Source organism: Panthera pardus, unplaced genomic scaffold (assembly GCF_024362965.1).
Source record: "Panthera pardus isolate Hobbes unplaced genomic scaffold, ASM2436296v1 HiC_scaffold_13, whole genome shotgun sequence".
NCBI classification, from domain to species: Eukaryota; Metazoa; Chordata; class Mammalia; order Carnivora; family Felidae; genus Panthera; species Panthera pardus.
The window spans coordinates 19,258,759-19,277,317 of NW_026526688.1; the positions used below are offsets into that span (position 1 = coordinate 19,258,759).

Sequence of the window (18,559 nt, forward strand, 5' to 3'; positions counted from 1 at the left end):
GCAGTTTGTACTTTATTGTCATAACATGTATAGCATTGCCTGTAACTGTCCAGGTTCTCAAAAAGTCTAAGCTCTAAGGGAAGGTTTTATGTTTATTTTGTTCACTGTTCTAATCTTGTGCTCAGCACAGGGCTTGACAGATGGTATAATTTTTGAAAAATAAATATTGAGTATAGGTGAGTCAATGCAAAAATCAGAATCAAAGAGTCTAAGCAAGTCCTAAGGAAAGTTATATTAGAATAGGTGATCTAATGACATCAAGAAACTGGCCTCAGAGAATGGAAGTGTCCAGGTCTTAGAAATGAAGGACAACTTCTATTTTGTTGTTTACTGAATAGAATATAGTCAACTAAAGGTTGTATTGGTGGCTTAAAATACTTATTAAATCTAGGCCATATAGAAGATGACTTTACAGACAAGTAGTGATTTGACTGGTACCAGTTCAGTTTATCACATGTAAGTAGTTTGGCATAACATAAAAATTATATAAAGAGGATGAAAGCATTTAATAATTTGGTAATTATAAAAGAGACAGTGAAAACAGTGTAAAAATAGTTTTACTACAGTAAACACAATAAACATTTCAGTAACAACCAAGTGAACCAAGAGAAACCTTGTCTAAAAGATGAGAAAGGAAACTGAATGTCCACAATGAATGAAACTTCAAGTAAAATAAAAGAATGAAACGAATGCTTAATTAGCCCTTCATATAATTTCATCCCCATCCAAGTTGTGCAAATAATCATTTATTATCCTGTTGTCGCAGATAAGGAGGAAAGGTGCCAAGAATTTATTGCAACTAGAAATGGTATAACAAAAACCATGATGACTTATTGCATTCTTATCAAGTACCAGTCCTCACGTTAAGGGGTTTACAGTCATTATCTAGTATTAGCCTACTAATTATTCAATAATCTAGAACAAGGTTTTAATAAGGCTATTAACTGCCTACAAATACAGCATAAACTTTTATTGTAATGTTAACTTTCCTGTCTAAAGTTTTTAATTCTTTGAAACAGTTGTTTTGGTTTTTAAAAAGCATAATATAAACAAAAGAGCCTATGTACAATTAAAGTAATAAGTGTGAAAAATGTGGTATCATTTGAAAAATATCAGTTTTTCTTTTCCTTCTCAAGTATATTACTTCCTTCCCAATTGCCCCAAGGGATCAGTCAGACTCAAGAGAGATCATGATTTATTACAGAAGGCATGCCAAATTAAAAAGATATAATTTAACATCTCACATGCAAAATAAGATTTTTCAGCAAAATGATACTTACAAGCTGGACTCTGGGAAGGAATTTTCTACACTTCTTTAGTTCTCCTTTGGCTAAGCGTAATTCTGAATGATTGCAGTCATGGAGATAATAGAGTTATTTCTCAGTATAGAAAAGCATTTTCCACTATGAGGGTCAAGTCTTAGGTTTGTTGTCTTTACATAGAAGGAATGTATGATCAAGAAGAGTGGGGAAAAGCAAACTCCTTTCTAATTTTGGAGGATGGAGAAGAGAAGAGAAACAGGAAATGAGATGGAAGGAGGAAAGACGTCAGGCAAGGAGGTGTCTCCATGTCTCTTCCTGAGACTCCAGCCCACGTAAAGGTGAGCAAGAGGAGGGTCGGGTAAGCTGAGGGAATGCAAAGGGCAGAGGAGCATCAGTAGGTTTAAGACTTTTGAGGATTTGCTCTTTAGGGTTTCAGCATCATGTGAGATGGGCCACATAGTTAAAAAGAGGATCTGTTGACCCTACAGGGAATGCCTACATTACCTTTGAAGCCTACATCATGGATATGTGTAGAAACTGGTTTATGTGGAAGTATCCATTTAATCTTCAAAAAAAATTATGAACTTGGGGAACACATTTTTTTAATGTTTTTGTTTGTTTTTGAGAAAGAGACCGAGTGTAAGAGGGGGAGGGGCAGAGAGAGAGGGAGATACAGAATCAGAAGGAGGCTCTAGGCTCCCAGCTGTCAGCACAGAGTCTGACGCGGGGCTTGAACCTACAAATTGGAGATCATGACCTGAGCTGAAGTCGGATGCTCAACAGACTGAGCCACCCAGGTGCCCCAGGAAGACATTTTTTATAAAGAGGAAACTTGCCTTAGGTCACACCACTAAGAGGAGAAACAGGAATTACAACCTTTGCCATTTGGAGCTAGAATTTGTACATTTAATCACTGTGCTGCATGAATGGAAACTAAGTTGTCACCCCAGAATGTTAACAAAGAGACTCTTTTTCTATTTATTTTTATTTTTATTCCAGTATACAATATACTGATGCAACAATTCTGTGTATTCCTCACTGCTCATCATGATGAGTGTACCCTTAATCACCTTTACCTATTTCACCTATCTCCCCTCTGGTAACCATCCATTTGTTCTCTATAGTTCAGAGTCTTTTGTTTGGTTTGGAAGGATATATGCACCCCTGTTTATTTCAGCATTATTTACAAGAGCCAAATTATGCAAGCAGCCCAAGTGCCCATCAATATATGAATGGATAAAGAAGATGTGGATACACACACACACGCACGCACACACACATACACACAGTTACAGTGGAATATTATTCAGCCACAAAAAAATAAATTCTTGCCATTTGCAACAAAATAGATGAATCTAGGGAGTATAATGCTAAGAAAGATGAGTTAGAGAAAGACAAAATACCATATGATTTCACTCATGGAATTTAATAAATAAAACACAGGGACTGTCGAAATTATTAGATCTAATCTCAGTTTCAACCAATTTAGACATTTAGTTTTTTTAGTGCTCCCTCATGAATAGGACCTTATTGGGAGTGTAAAATGAATTATAAAACAATAATAGAAAAATGAAATTCCTGTATAAACATGTTTCCTTCACATATACACAGGTGTATATACATACACACACACATATACACATATATATTCATACACACACATTCACATATGCCTTCAACTTCTTTTTCCCTAGAACTCTTAGAATTATCTATTTTTCTATTTCTTAAGCAGCTGTTAGCATGGGCTCCTGAGTCACCAAGCACGACTCTATTCAATACAAATTAAACCTCAGAATAAGTATTGAGTCTACCTGCCTTGTGTAATGGTGTCCTGGAAGAGTTCAGTGATGCAATTCATCCCCTAAATATTTATTAAGCATCCTTCATGGGAAGGCACATTTCAGACTTTGGGATATATAATCAACATACATTGCAATGTGAGGAAAACACACAATAAACACAATATAAATTATAGAGAATTTTAGAGGGTATGAGTGTGATTGGAAGAATATAGTAAAAGGTAAGGAGGATAGGAATTACACATTTGGGATTTCAATTTCAAATAGAGTGCTCCTTTAAAATAATATTTTAGAGTATTGCAAATTAGATAATCTGGGACAGTAACATATATCTGGAATTAAAATAGATAGCTGTAAAATCCAAAATGTATGGGGAATATTTTCTAACTTTTAAGTTATAGCAAAGTCACTAAAATATCTTATTTTCATGAAGGATTGGGCAAGAGGATTATTTTAAATTGAAATATAGTTAACATATAGTATTATATTTTTTGCCTCATTATATATATTTTATTTCCATTAGTAGTTGTGTAATTTAATATATTACATGCTGACTTAGCCATTTTCTTTGAAGCAGAGAAAGAAGCTGATAAACATTCCAGTCCTCACATGACAATGAATAACCTTTTATCAAGGCTGCATCACTTCAAGGGCTCTCACTCTTTAATCAGGGCCAGTAGACTTAAGGAATACATATATGAAGGAGAGTTCCTTTCTTACATTCAATTATGCATTATATATCTTAACATAAGGATAATGGGATCACCATGGATATTTGAGGACCATAACAACCTTGGGTCTCCACAGAGTCCATGATCACTTGAACATACAGTATTATATTAGTTTCAAGTGTATAATAATTATAATTCTACAATTCTATACATTACTCGGTGCTCATCACAATAAGTATACTCTTAATCCCCTTTATCTATTTTAACCATCCCCCTACCTGCCTATCCTCTGTCAGCCACTAGTTTGTCCTCTGTATTTAAGAGTCTGTTTTTTTGTTTGCTTTTTATTTGTCCATTTGCTTTATTTCCTAAATTCCACATATGAATGAAATCATATAGTATTTGTGTTTCTCTGACTTATTTCACTTAGCATTATACCCTATAAATCCTTCTATGTTGTTGCAAATAACAAGATCTCATTCTTTTTCGTGTGTGATTAAGATTGCATTTTATATATGTTTATACCACAGCTTCTTTATCCATGTATGGTGGACACTTGCGTTGCTTCCATATTGGCTGTTGTAAATAATGCTGCATTAAACATTGGGGTGCATATATCTTTTTGGATTACTATTCTTGTTTTTAGAGGCAGATACTCAGTAGTGGAATTACTGGATCATATAGTAATTCTATTTTTAATTCTGAGGGACCTTCAAACTGTTTTCTACAGAGGCTGCACCAATTTGCATTCCCACTGACAGTGCACAAGGGTTTGTTTTTCTCCACATCCTCATCAACACTTGTTATATCCTGTGTTTTTATTTTAGCCATTCTGAGATATATGAGGTGATATCTCATTGTTGTTTTAATTTCCATGATGATGAATGACAGCATCTTTTCATGTTTCTCTTGGCCATCTGTACGTCTTTGTAAAATGTCACTCAGGTCCTCTGAATTTTTATTTAGATTGTATTTTTGGTGTTGAATTGTAGGAGTTCTTTATATATTTTGAAAATTAGCCCCTTATCAGATACACAATTTGCAAATATCTTCTCCCATTCAGTAGGTTGACTTTTTTGTTGATGGCTTCCTCTGCTTGTGTAAGCTTTTTATTTCAGTGTAGTCCCACTAGTTTAATTTTGCTTTTGTCTCCCTTGCCTGAAGAGACATATCTAGAAAAATACTTGTATGGCTTGTGTCAAGTAAATCACTGCCTATGTTTTTTCCAGGAATTTAATGGTTTTAAGTCTCATACTTAGATCTTTAATCTGTGCTGAGTTTATTTTAGTGTGTGGTGTAAGAGAGTGGTCCTATTTGATTGTTTTACAGGTGCTTTCCAGTTTTCCCAGCATCATTTGTTGAAGAGCCTGTATTTTTCCTGTTGTATATTTTTACCTCCTTTGTCTTACATCAATTGACTGTATAATTTGGGTTTATTTCTGAGATGTCTAACCCTTTGATCAGTGTGTCTGTTTTTGTGCAAGGACCATATTGTTTTGATTATTATAGTTTTGTAATTGATCTTGCAATCTGGGATTGTGATACCTCCAGCTTTGTTCTTTCTCAAGATTTCTTTGGCTCTTTGGGGTCTTTTGTGGTTACTTACAAGTTGTAGGATTATTCTAGTTTTGTGAAAGATGTTTTTGGTACTTTGATAAGGATGGCACTAAATCTGTGAATTGCTTTTGGTAGTATGGACGTTTAAATAATATTGGTTCTTCCAGTCCATGAGCATGGGATATCTTTCCACTTGATTGCATCTGCAGTTTCTTTCACCAGTGTTTTATAGATTTTAGCATACTGGTCTTTCACCTCCTTGCCTAAGTTTATTCCTAGTTCTTTTTTTCTTTTTGGTGCAATTATAAGTGGAATTTTAAAATTTCTCTTTCCAGAACTTTTTCATTAGTGTGTAGAAATACAACTGATTTCTGTGTATTTATTTTGTAACCTGTGACCTAACTTAATTCATTTATCAGCTCTTTGATAGCTTTTTGATAGAGTATGTAGGGTTTTCTACACACAGTGTCATGTTATCTGCAAACAGTGAAAAAGTAATTTGGTTGCCTTTTATTTCTCTTTCTTGTCTAATTGCTGTGACTAAGACTTTCAGTACTCTTGAATAAGAGTGGAGACAGTGGACATCTTGTCCTTCCTGATCTTAGGGGAAAAGTTCTCAAAAAGTTTGTCACCATTGAGTACAATGTTAGCCTTGAGTTCTTCATATATAGTCTTCATTATGTTGAGGTATGTTTCCTTTAAAACTACTTTGTTGAGAGTTTTTATCATGAATGGATGTCATATTTTGGCAAATGATTTCTCTCTACCTAGTGATATGATCATCTAGTTTTTATCCCTTCTCTTATTAATGTGATATATAAACTGATTGATTTGCAAATATCAAACCATCCTTGCATCTCTGGAATAAATCCTACTTGATTGTGATGAATGATTTTTTAAATGTATTGCTGGATTTGTTTCACTAATATTTTGTTGAGGATTTTTGCATCTGTGTTCACTAGAGATATTTTTCTATAGTTTTCTTTTTTTGTAATGTCTTTATCTTGTTTTGGCATGAGAGTAATGCTAGTCTCATAGAATGAGCTTGAAATTTTCCATCCTCTTCTAATTTTGGGGATGGTTTGAGAATAGGTATTAACTTTTCTTGAAATGTTTGGAAGAAATCACCTGTGAAGCCATCTGGTCCTGATCTTTTGTGTGTTGGGAGTTTTTACATTACTGATTCAATTTTATTGCTAGTAATTGGTCTGTTCATATTTTCTATTTTTTTCTGATTCAGTTTTGGGAGATATTTCTAGGAATTTATTTCTTCTAAGTTGTCCAATTTCTTGGCTTATAATTTTTCATGGTATTCTTCTATAATCCTGTGGTATATTTTATTTCTGTGATGTAATTTCTTCTCCTTCATTTCTGATTTTATTTATTTGGGTATTCTTATTTTTTTTGTTGAGTGTGGCTAAAGTCTTCTCAGCTTTGTTGATCTTTTCAAAGAACTAACTCCTGGTTTCGTTAATCTATTCTACTCTTTTCTTTTTCTTTCTTTTTTATTCTCCGTCTCTTTATTTCTTCTCTGGTCTTTATTATAATTTTTTTCCTTCTTCTGGCTTCAGGGTTTGTTTCTTTTTTATTTTTTTCTAGACCCTTCAGGTTTAAATTTAGGTTATCTGAGATTTTTCTTGCTTCTTGAGGTTGGCCAGTATTGCTATAATCTTAGAAAAAGCTTTTGCTGCATCTCAAAGGTTTTGGGCCATTGTTTTCACTTTGATTTGGCTCAGTGTGTTTTTAGATTTCCTCTTTGATTTCTTGGCTGGCCCATTCATTGGTCAGTAACATGTTACTTAGTCTCCACATATTTGTGTTCTTTACAAATTTTTTCCTGTGATTAATTTCTAGTTTCATACTGTTGTGGTCTGAAAATATGCATGATATTATTTCAGTGTTTTTGAGTATATTGAGACTGTTTTGTGACCTAACGTGGTCGATTCTAGAGAATGTTTCATGTGCACTTGAAAAGTATGTATTCCATTGTCTTGTTGAATGTTCCTTTTATCATTATGTGGTGTCCTTCATTGCTCTTGTAGTGTTTGTTTTGCAATCTGTTTTGTTCAATGCAAGTATTGCTACCCCAGCTTACTTTTTGCCTTCATTTGTATGGTAAATGTTTTTGCCCCCTTCACTTTTAATCTGCATATGTCTTTAGGTCTGAAGTGAGTCTCTTGTAGCCAGCATATAGATAGGTCTTGTATTTTTTTTTTTTTTCTATTTAGTCACCTTATATTTTCTCATGGAGCATTTAATCCATTTACATTCAAAGTAATTATTGATAGGAATTTGTTTTATGGTTGTTTTTCTGTTTCCTGTTCGTTCCTTTCTTCTCTTGGCTCTCTTCCCTTGTGGTTTGACTTTCTTTAGTGATAATGATTGGATATTATTCTCTTTATTTTTTGTGTATCTATTAATAGCTTTTTGATTTGTGGTTACCATTAGGCTCATATATAACATCTTAGGCATATAGCAATCTATATTAAGTTGAGAGTGGCTTAAGTTTTAATCCATTTTAAAAGCACTGAATGTTTACTCTTTCCACCCCACATTTTATGTATATGATGTCATGTCTTATGTCTTTTTATTTTGTGAATCCCTTGACTTTTTTTTTTAGATATAATTGATTTTACTGCTTTTGTGTGTTAATATTCATACTGGTTTTATAAGTGATTAATAGTGATTAATCTACTTCTTTCATTATGTTTATATTCACCTGTAAATTTTTTTCCATTCCTAATTTTTCCTTTTCCTAACTTTCTGCTTGATTATGACCTTTATTTGCACTGAAGAAATTTCCTTAACATTTCTTGTAAGGCTGGTGTAGTGATGATGAACTCCTTTAACTTCTGTTTGTCAGGGAAATTCTTTTTTATCTCTTTCTATTCTAATGGTAGCCTTGCTGGGTAGAGCATTCTTTGTTGCAAGTTTCTTTTTTTTCCTTTCAGAACTTTGAAAATATCATGCAACTCCCTTCTGGCCTGCGAAGTTTCTGCTGAAAAATCAAGTGATAGACTCATACGGTTTCCTATGTACATAATTGTTCTCTTTTATAGCTTTTAAGATTCTCTTTTCATCACTATGTTTTGCCATGTTAATTATTATAAGTCTTGATGTGGACCTGCTTTAATTAATTTTGTTGGGGGATCTTTGTACCTCCTGGATAGACATCTATTTCTTTCTTTAGGGAAGTTTTCAGCTGTTTTTCCTTCAAATAACTTTTTGCCTCCTATTCTCTTCTCCTTTTGGGACTCCTTATGATGTGAATGTTACTATGCATGATGATGTAATTGAGTTCCCTTAATCTATTGTCATTTTTAACTTTATTTTTTTCTTTTTGTTCAGCTTGATTGCTTTCCATACTCTACCAGCTTGCTGACCCATTCTTCTGTGCCCTCTAATCTGCTGTTGATTCCCTTTATTATATTTTTAATTTCAGTTACGGAGTTCTTCAATCTGAGTAGGTTGTTTTTTATATTTCTCATCTCTTTGTTGAAGATCTCACTGAAATCCTCCACTGTTTTCTCAAGTCTGGTGAGTATCTTTATCAGGCATATTGCTTATCTCTGTTTTAGAGCTCTTTTGCTTTATTTTGCCCTGTTCTTTCATTTTGGGATATTCCTCTGTCTCCCCATTTTGTATTAACTCTCGGTATGTGCTTCTGTGTGGTAGGAAAATCAGTTAAATCTCCTGATTTTGAAAGTATGGTTTCATGGAGTGTTCCTGTGGTTCCTTAATAACACAGTATCTCCTGTTCACCAGAATCAGGCACTTCAAGCATACATCGTATGTTGGTTGTCTGTGTCCGAGTTGTGGCTGAGCCTCATTTGCCTTCAGTCCAGTTGGCTCCCATTGGCCCACTTTGCCTGTTGTTGGTGCACCAGGAGGGTTTTGTCTCTGTGCTGAAATGGGATCTGCCTGGGGCTGTCATGGGCTAGTAGTTTGGTAATATCAGCAATCAGACCAGATACCTGCCCCTTCCCCTATTTTATCTGCAGTAGGACCAATATGCAGGGTGTTCTCCCATGCCTTGTTTCTGGAGAGACTTCCTTGGTGAGTGGGGCTGGCAGTCAGACCAGATGCCTTTTGCCACTCCATTTGCTGAGGCTACAGTTGAACTGATCGGCAGGGTACTTTCTCTGCACTGCCAGCTGTAAGGTTTGGCTGCTGGAACTGCAGGTGCATTAGTGTGTGGTCACCTTCTCCTCTTACCAGGGCAGGAGTTATTTTGGAGTGGTGAAAGCTGGGGCTGCTTGCAGGGTGTGTTGGGGCAGGAGCTGCTTTGGAGGAATGCCTGCCAAGCAGGGTAGGTTGGATGAGGAAAGTACACAGGAGCATGCCATAGCAGGCTATGTGGTTGCAGCAAGATAGGTGGAGAATGTTCACACAGGTTTCTGCAAGTGTCTAGCTATCTAGACTAGCGTATGGGGAGAGAAATGACACCTGCCATCTCTTTTGATCTTGGAGAAGTCTTCTAAACATCAGTTCATGTTCTGAGATTAATAAATCTTAGGCAAAAGGATGTTTAAGTCTTCAAAAATACATCTTAGCTCAGTAGAAATGAGAAAGTGATGCATACAGATATTGATAAAGAGTGCTAAAGAAACCAGGACCTGAGCCAGTGCTTCCGCAAGGCTCCAGTATGTTCACACCTCCCTGTATCCATATGTGTTGGTAGTGCCTTCTCCTACAGAGTCTGTGGTTGGTAACTGATTACTTTAATAAATATGATATGAGCAAACAAGATGAATGCAGAAACTGTAGAAGTGCTTGTGCATTAATGCTACTTTATTAGTGCTCTTAGACCCCTGAGACCACCAAGCAAATAAGTCCAGACTAGGCCTCTGGAGTATGATAGACACCCAACTAACAGTCATCGACCAACTCAAATATCTGAGAGGCCAGGCTGTCTCCGCTGACCCTCAAGCTGACCACAGTTATCACAGATGCTCAGATGACTGTACCTGAGACCAGTACCTTCCAGCAGAGTCTAGCTCATGTTTCCTACCCATAGAATAATGAGCTAAATAAATGGTTGTATTAAACCAGTCAGTTTGAGACAGTGTTACAAAGCACAAGCCAACTGACACTTATTTAACCACTTCAATGCTGATACCCTTTAGCATATTTTAGCCAGGAATTACTTAACCTCAGTAAGCTTTTAGAATTTCCTCAGTTTGGAAATATTTCATAAAAACAAGCTGGTTGCTATGTAAAGAAAATTACATATCCTTATGCATACATTTTTTGGTTGTTGTTACCTAGGTAGACAACCAGTAAATACAATCAAAGTCTTAGGAATATTTACAAGTTATAGGTAGACATTTATCAAATTTTCATTATTATGTCTAGGCACATTCTTTGCCCACCACATCCTATATAGTAGTTACCTGCTAAGTGCACATCTATGCAATGCATTTGTCAACTCAGAAGAACAAGGCCAGCAGTTATGCTTGATTATACAGAATAAATACATAGTGTGAAAATTGAAATTAGACATGCTTATTAGAAAATGTGATGATTATTTCTATTCCAGGACCAAATTAAATAAAACGCCTTATTGATCTGGATTGAATTTCAATTTGCTAAGGTTGGTGCCAGCCAACTCCTGTCCTGCAATGTCTGAATAGAAATGCTTGCAAGTCCAATAACCTATTCATCACAGGTGATAAAAAAAAAAGTCAATAAATTACTTTTTACTACAGGAGAAATTTCTGCTTTATATGCCAACAAAGAGTTGAAATGCCAGAAGCAGTTGAGGACTAAATTACTAAACACTTATTTTATCACATCACAACGTTAATGCCACTGCTTGATTACAACAAGCAATCCAATTGCATGAATTTGGACTCTAAGGCACCCAGGCTTTTATATTCATTAGAAAAGTTATTGATTCTGGAAAGTTACCAGTAATAAAACTACACTATTTTCTCAGGCATGTTATATAGGCACCGACAGATTATTTGATCAATGATATTGAGCAAAGGCAAAGTACTCATTGCCTCTAATCTCTTTTCCCTCCCTTCTAAATTATACATTGGTCTCAACGGCAGCTTGATGAGTAAACATGGACCCTATGTGAGCCCAGAATGTACCACTCTGTGTACAACAGAAGGTTCTTATTTGGCCTCACACAGCTATATATGATTTTTGATAGTAAAACTGGAGTGTTTTGATTAAAATATAATAAAAACCTTAAGTTAAAAAGGACAATAAAATAATATGAAATTATATTAGTAAAAATTGTACATTTATACAAAAGAATAATTTTGTTATGATTTGGTTTTAGCAAAATCATATATAAGTTATGCACTTGCATTTATCAGCTGCTTGAATGTCAGTGGAAAAATACTTCCTTTTCTTCTATTTTCCTATATTTTTTTATTTTAGAGGGAGAGGGGCAGAGGGATAAAGAGAGAGACAGAACCTTAAGCAGGCTCCACATTGCACAGAGCCTGACATGGGGCTTGATCCCATGACCCTGGGATCATGACCTGAACTGAAATCAAGAGACACTCAACCAACTGAGCTACGAAGGTGCCCCTGAAAAGTTACTGTTTCATCAGTTAAAGAATACTAGGAACTTCTATGAATGCTAGAACTCCTAGGAAAATGGTGAGGTAGGAGGATCCTAGGTTCACCTTATCCCACGGACGGACCTAGAGTATAGCCACATCAAGAACAGTAGGAGGGGGGAGATGGGGCAGGGAACCAAACTCCTAGTGAGACTAACCACAAACAGAAGGGGCACCATAAGCAAGCAGAGGGTAGAAGAGCAGAACCCAACCAGGTATCCTAGGCATGGGGGACCTGCACTGGGAAGACAAGTCCCTACAATATTTGGCTTTCAAAACTAGCAAGGCTTACTTCCAGTACTTGAAAATTCAGTGGGCTTAGCTCTGGGAGCACTGAAAGCAGTAAGAAATTGAAATTGCCCTTAAAGAGCCAGTATAACAACCCCTTGGAGAAACAGCATAGAAGCAGCAGTTTCAAAAGCACCTGGGGTGTACATGAAGATTTTTTTTCCATTCCCCAAATTATTTAATTCTATTGGATTTTATCCTCAGCCTATAAGGGTCTTCAAACCTTGATCATCTTAAGGAAAAACAACAACAAGAAGCAAATAATACATTTCCAAAACCCTTAACTTGCACTCCACTATATTCTTCCTTCAAGCTATCACATCATATTTCTTCCCTTTTAGCAAAACATCTGAGTAGAATTGCCATTCAGGCAGCTAACTTTGTCAGCCTCTGGACATCAACTTAGCATGCTATATTCTTTTTTCTTGGAGGAGGGGGTTGGGGAGGGAATTATTTTTTCCCATTTTATTGAGAAGTCATTCATATACATTACTATATAAATTTAAAGTGTACAGCATGATGGCTTTACCTATACTGTGAAATTAGTACCTTAATAGGTTCAGTTTCATCCATCATCTTTTCTAGATAGAACTAAAAAATTTTTTTTCTCCTTCTGATGAGAACACTTAGGATCTAGTCTCTTAAAAACTTTCCTCTGTATCATACAGCAATATTAACTATAGTCATCATGTTGTACATTATATTCCTAGCATGTATTTATCTTACAATGGGAAGTTTGTACATTTTGACCACCGTCCTTCGATTACCCCTCTCCCCACCTCCGGCAGCCACAAATCTGATCTCTTTTTCTATAAATTTGTTTTCTTTTAGTTTTTTATTAGATTCCACATGTGAGATAATACAGTATTTGTCTTTCTCTGATTTAGAAAAATGTCTTCAAAATCCAACCATGTTGTCACAAATGGTAGGATTTCTCCTTATTTATGTGTGTTTATATGTATTTATATGTGTGTACATATATATATGTACATATATAATAGGTTTTAAATTTTAATTCCAGTAAGCAGTGTTATATTAGTTATTAGTTTAGGGTGTACAATATAGTAATTCAATTCTATCATTATTCAGTGCTCATTATGATAAGTATACTCTTATTCTGCTTCACCTATTTCACCCATCCTGCCCGATATGCTTTAAGTAAGTACCCCCACTTAAAGTCATTATTTTTTTTTCAACAAGAACATTTTTTTCACTTGAAACATACTTCAGAATACAGGGTTCTAAAAGATATATATATATATATATGTGTGTGTGTGTGTGTGTGTATATATGGCATTCCATCCAAAACAAATAGAATGCACATTTTTTTCATGTATACACAGAAGAATCGCCTGGTTAGATCACATGAAAAGAGGCATAACAAATATTACAAATTTAAGATACATGAAGACTTATTTACTAACCTCAGAATGTGCATTGGATGGGCAGGGATCTTTAGGAGAGAGTTTTCCAAGAACAAAAGATCTGGCAGGTGTCATTTCTTCCCTCTAAACCCCCATGGCAGCTAGACACCTGCAGGAACTTGCACAAGCATCTTCCACCTGACTTGCTAACACCACAAACTCTGACCCCACATTCTCCTGCAGATTTGCCCCATCCAATCCCCCCACCACTCCTAGGCAGGAGTCCCTCCAAAGCAGCTTCTATACCATCTCATCCTACAAGCAGCCTTAGCCAGGACTGCCACCATGCCAAAGTGATTCCTGCTTTGGGCACAGGGAAAGATAATGACACACAGAAGTGCAACAGCAGCACCAACAGTGCAGAGTGCCCCGTCAATCAGTGCATCTGCAGCCCAAACAGATTGGCCGGGGACAGGTATGTAATCTGACTTCCTGCACCACCCACCAACAAAAACCTCTCAGGGAATAGATAGGGAGAATAGCTCTGCAGTTTGGAGTCACTGCATCTCCCATAAATTGGACGCAGGATATGGTTTGTCTGTAGGACCATCCCACTGATGAAAACCCCTCAGGGCACAACATAGGGAGAGAGTCCTGTGGTTTGGTGTGATCACAGCCTCAGGAAATGTACTGAGGGCAGACACCCTGTCTAAATGCTGATACTGCTCAACTATAAGTCCATGGGGCTGTAGACTGGCTCCTTAAAAGCCCTGGGACCAAAAACCTGGCCCATAACAGGCAAAGTAGGCCATTGTAGCTGAATGGGCTTAAGGCAAACAAGACCCAACCAGAAAAGCAGGGCACATGCAACCTGCATATGACACATCCATACAGTGCCTGGTTCAAATGAACAGAGGACATTGCACTACAAGGCACCACATGAACACTTCTTCAGAAGGCTGCTACTTTCAAGATCAGGAGACATAGCTGATTTCCTAACACATAGAAACACTGAAAGTTTTTCAAAATGAGGAGATAGGAATATTCCCCAAATTAAAGAACAGGACAAAATCAAGCTAAAGAGCTAAATGAAACAGAAATAAGCAATGTGCCTGATAATTCAAAATAACAGTCATAAAAATATTCACTGAACTTGAGAAAACAGTGGAGAATCTCAGTGAGACCTTCAACAAAGAGATGGAAAATGTGAACAAGATCCTACCCACGTTGAAGAACTCAAAAACTGAAATTAAAAATATACTAGAAGCAATCAATAGCAGATCAGAGCACATAGAAGAATGGGTCAGCAAGCTGGAAGACAGAGTGATGGAAAGCAACCAAGCTGAACGGAAAAAAGGAGAAAAAAAGAATTTAAAAAAATGACAAGAGCTTAAGGGAACTCAACGATATCAGCAAGCATAGTAAAATTTGCATAGTAGGGATCCCAGAATAGTGAGAATAGGGGACAGAAAAACTATTTGAAGAAATAATAGCTGAAAACTCCTCTACTCTGAGTAAGACATACACCCAAATCTAGGAGGCACAGAGAACTCCCAGCAATATCAACCCAGGGAGGTCCACACCAATATATAATTAAAATGGTAAAATGTAGTGATAGGGAATTTTAAAAGAAAAGAAAATAGTTACATACAAGGGAAATTCCATGAGTCTGTCACTTGATTTTTCAGCAGAAACTCTGCAGGCCAGAAGGGAATGGCATGACATATTCAAAGTGCAAAAAGGAAAAAAATAATGCAAACAAGTACACTCACCCATTTAGATTATCACTCTGAATAGAAGGAGAGACAGAGTTTCCAAAAAATTAAAAGAGTTCATCACCATTAAACCAGCCTTACAAGAAATGTTAAGTAAACTCTTTCAGTAAAAATGATGGCCCTAATCAGGAATAAGAAAATTAAGAAAGGAAAAAATTCACAGGTAATTACAAACACAATAAAAGAGGTAGATTAATCACTTATAAAACCAGTACAGAAATTAAAGCATAGAGAAGTAAAATCAATGATAAAAATCAGAGGATTCACAGAATAAAATGATGTAAAATATAACATCATATACATAACACATGGGGATAGGGGAGTAAAAAATTTAGTGCTTTTAGAATGGATTCAGACTAAGCCACTATCAGCTTGATATAGACTGCTATATGCCTAAGATGTTGTATATGAGCCTGATGGCAACCACAAATCAAAAAGCTATAATAGATACACAAAAAATAAAGAGAAAAAAATATGTCAGTAAGGAAAGCAATCAAACCCTAAAGGAATAGAGTAAGAAAGGAACTAAGAGGGAATAGAAAAACAACCATTAAACAAGTAACAAAATGATAATGAGCATATACTATCAATAATTAATTTGAATGTAAGTGGATTAAATGCTCCATGGAAAAACATAGGGTGCCTGAATGGGGGCGGGGGGGAGCAAGACTTATCTATATGCTGTCTACAAGAAATTCACTCCAGACCTAAAGACACATGCAGATTAGAAGTGAAGGGCAGAATACATTTAACATGGAAGCAAAAAGAAAACTAGGGTAGAAATACTTCTATCAAACAAAATAGACTTTAAAACGAAGACTGTAACAATAGAGAAAGAAGGACACTGCATAATGCTAAAGGGAACAATTAACAAGAGGATCTAACAATTGTAGATATTTATGGACCCTGCATGGGAGTGCCTAAATACATAAAACAACTATTAACAGACATAAAGGAAGAAATTGGCAGTAATACCATAATAGTAGTGTACTGTAATACCCCACTATCAATGGATAGATCATCCAGACAGAAAATAGATAAAGCAGCAATGGCTTTTAATGATACATTGGACTATACTGACCTAACAAATATATTCAGGACAGTTCAAAAATAGTGGAATACACATATTTTTCAAGTGTGCATGGAACATTCTCCAGAATAGACCACATTAGGCCACAAAACAAGTCTCAACATATTCAAAAAGGCTGAAATTATACCATGCATATTTTCAGACTAGAAGACAAATTAGAAATCAATCACAACAGGGGCACCTGGGTGGCTCAGGTGGTTAAGTGTCCAGCGTCAGCTCAGGTCATGAACTCACATTTCATGAGTTCGAGCCCTGTGTATGGCTCTGTGCTGACAGCTTAGAGCCTGGAGCCTGCTTTGGATTTTCTGTCTCCCTCTCTCTCTCTCTCTCTGCCCCTCCTCCACTCATGCTCTGTCTCTCAAGAATGAATAAACATTTAAAAAAAATCAACCCACAAAGAAATCAATCACGAGAAATAACTCCCAAAGAATATAAATACATGGAGGCTAAATAACTTAAAAAAGAAAACACAAAACTCCAAAATCTTTTGAGATGCAGAAAAAGCTCTTCTAAAATTTTAGCAATATGGGCCTACCTCAAGAAGTGAAAAAATCTAAACAATCTAACCTTAAACCTAAAAGTCCTATACAAAGAAGAAAAAAACATAACCCAAAGCCAGTAGAAAGAAGGGAGTGATAATAATTAGAGGAGAGATAGATGAAATGGAAATAAAAAACAATAAAATAGATCAATGAAACCAGGAGCTGTTTCTTTAAAAAGATCAACAATATTGAGAAAACTCTGGTCAGACTCAACAAAAGAAGAAGAGAGAGGACTCAAAAAAATCAGAAATAAAGGAGAAGAAATAAACTGACACCATGGAAATCCAAAGATTATAAGAGAATACTAGGAAAAAAGTATAAATTGGACCATCTAAAACATGGATAAATTTCTGGACACACATAATCTTCCAAAACTGAATCTGGAAGAAATAAAAAATTTGAACAAACCAATTACCAGCAATGAAAAACTCCCTACAAACAATAGTCCAAGACGAGATGGCTTCACAGGTTAATTCCCCCAAATATTTGAAGAAGAGTTAATATCTATTCATCTCAATCTATTCCACCCCCCCAAAAAAGAAGACAGCTTCCTAATCTATTCTTTGAGGTCAGTTTTATCCCAATGCCAAAACCAGATAAAGACAAAAACAAAACAAAACAAAAAAACTACAGACCATTATCTCTAATGAATGTAGATGCAAAAATCTTTAACAAAATATTAGGAAATCCCAATCAAAAGTATTAAAATAATTTACCATGATTAAGTGGCATTTATTTCAGAGATTCAAGGGTGGTTCAATATTGCAGATAAATCAATGTCATACATCACATTCAGAAGAGGAAGGATAGGGGCACCTGGGTGGCTCAGTTAAGTGTCTGACTTTTGCTCAGGTCATGATCTCACAGTTCTTGGATTCTAGCCCTGCATCAGGCTCTGGGTGGACAGCTTGGACCTGGAGCCTGTTTCAGATTCTGTATCTCCCTCTCTCTCTGCCTCTCCTCTGCTTGCACACGGTCTGTCTCTCAAAAATAAAAAAATAAAAAATAAAGAGGAAAGATAAAAACCACGTGATCATCCCAATAGATACAGAGTAAACATTTGACAAAGTACAACATCTATACATGGAAGAACTCTCAACAAAGTATGTTTAAAGAGAATATACCTCAAAATAATAAAGACCATGTATGAAAAACCCACAGCTAACATTAGGCTTTTTGGTAAAAAAGAATTGAAAGACAACGAGGTCCACTCTCAGCAGTTTTATTCAACATAATACTGGAAGTCCTAGCCACAGCAGTCAGACAACACAAAGAAATTTAAAAAATCCAAATTCATAGGGAAAATATAAAACTTTCACTATTTGCAGATGACATGATGCTTTATGTATAAAACCCTAAAGATGCCACCAAAAAGCTACCAGAACTGATAAATTCAGTAAAGTCAAAGGCTAAAAAGCTAATGTACATAAATCTGTTGTATTTCTATACACTGATAACAAAGTAGCAGAAAGAGGAATTGAGAAAACAATCCCATTTTCAGTCACAACAAAAAGAAAAAATATAAACTTAACCAAGTTAAGTATAAAGGTCACCAAGGAGGTGAAAGACCTGTACTCTGAAAACTATGAAACACTGATGAAAGAAATTATAGATGACACAAAGAAATGGAAAG

At 35.8% G+C, this 18,559-nt stretch overlaps 1 long non-coding RNA gene across 2 annotated transcripts in view; it reads left to right on the forward strand.

Moving 5' to 3' along the window:
* The first annotated feature begins 1,446 nt into the window (after nucleotides 1-1,446).
* Nucleotides 1,447-18,559, forward strand: part of LOC109250977 (uncharacterized) — a 39,064-nt gene continuing 21,951 nt past the window's right edge. Inside the window, exons 1-2 of one of the 2 annotated variants that reach the window (XR_002073289.2) lie at nucleotides 1,447-1,600; nucleotides 10,829-10,957. This is a non-coding gene — a long non-coding RNA (uncharacterized LOC109250977). The remainder of the gene's footprint in view (nucleotides 1,601-10,828; nucleotides 10,958-18,559) is intronic. The other variant, XR_002073290.2, reaches the window with a different exon arrangement.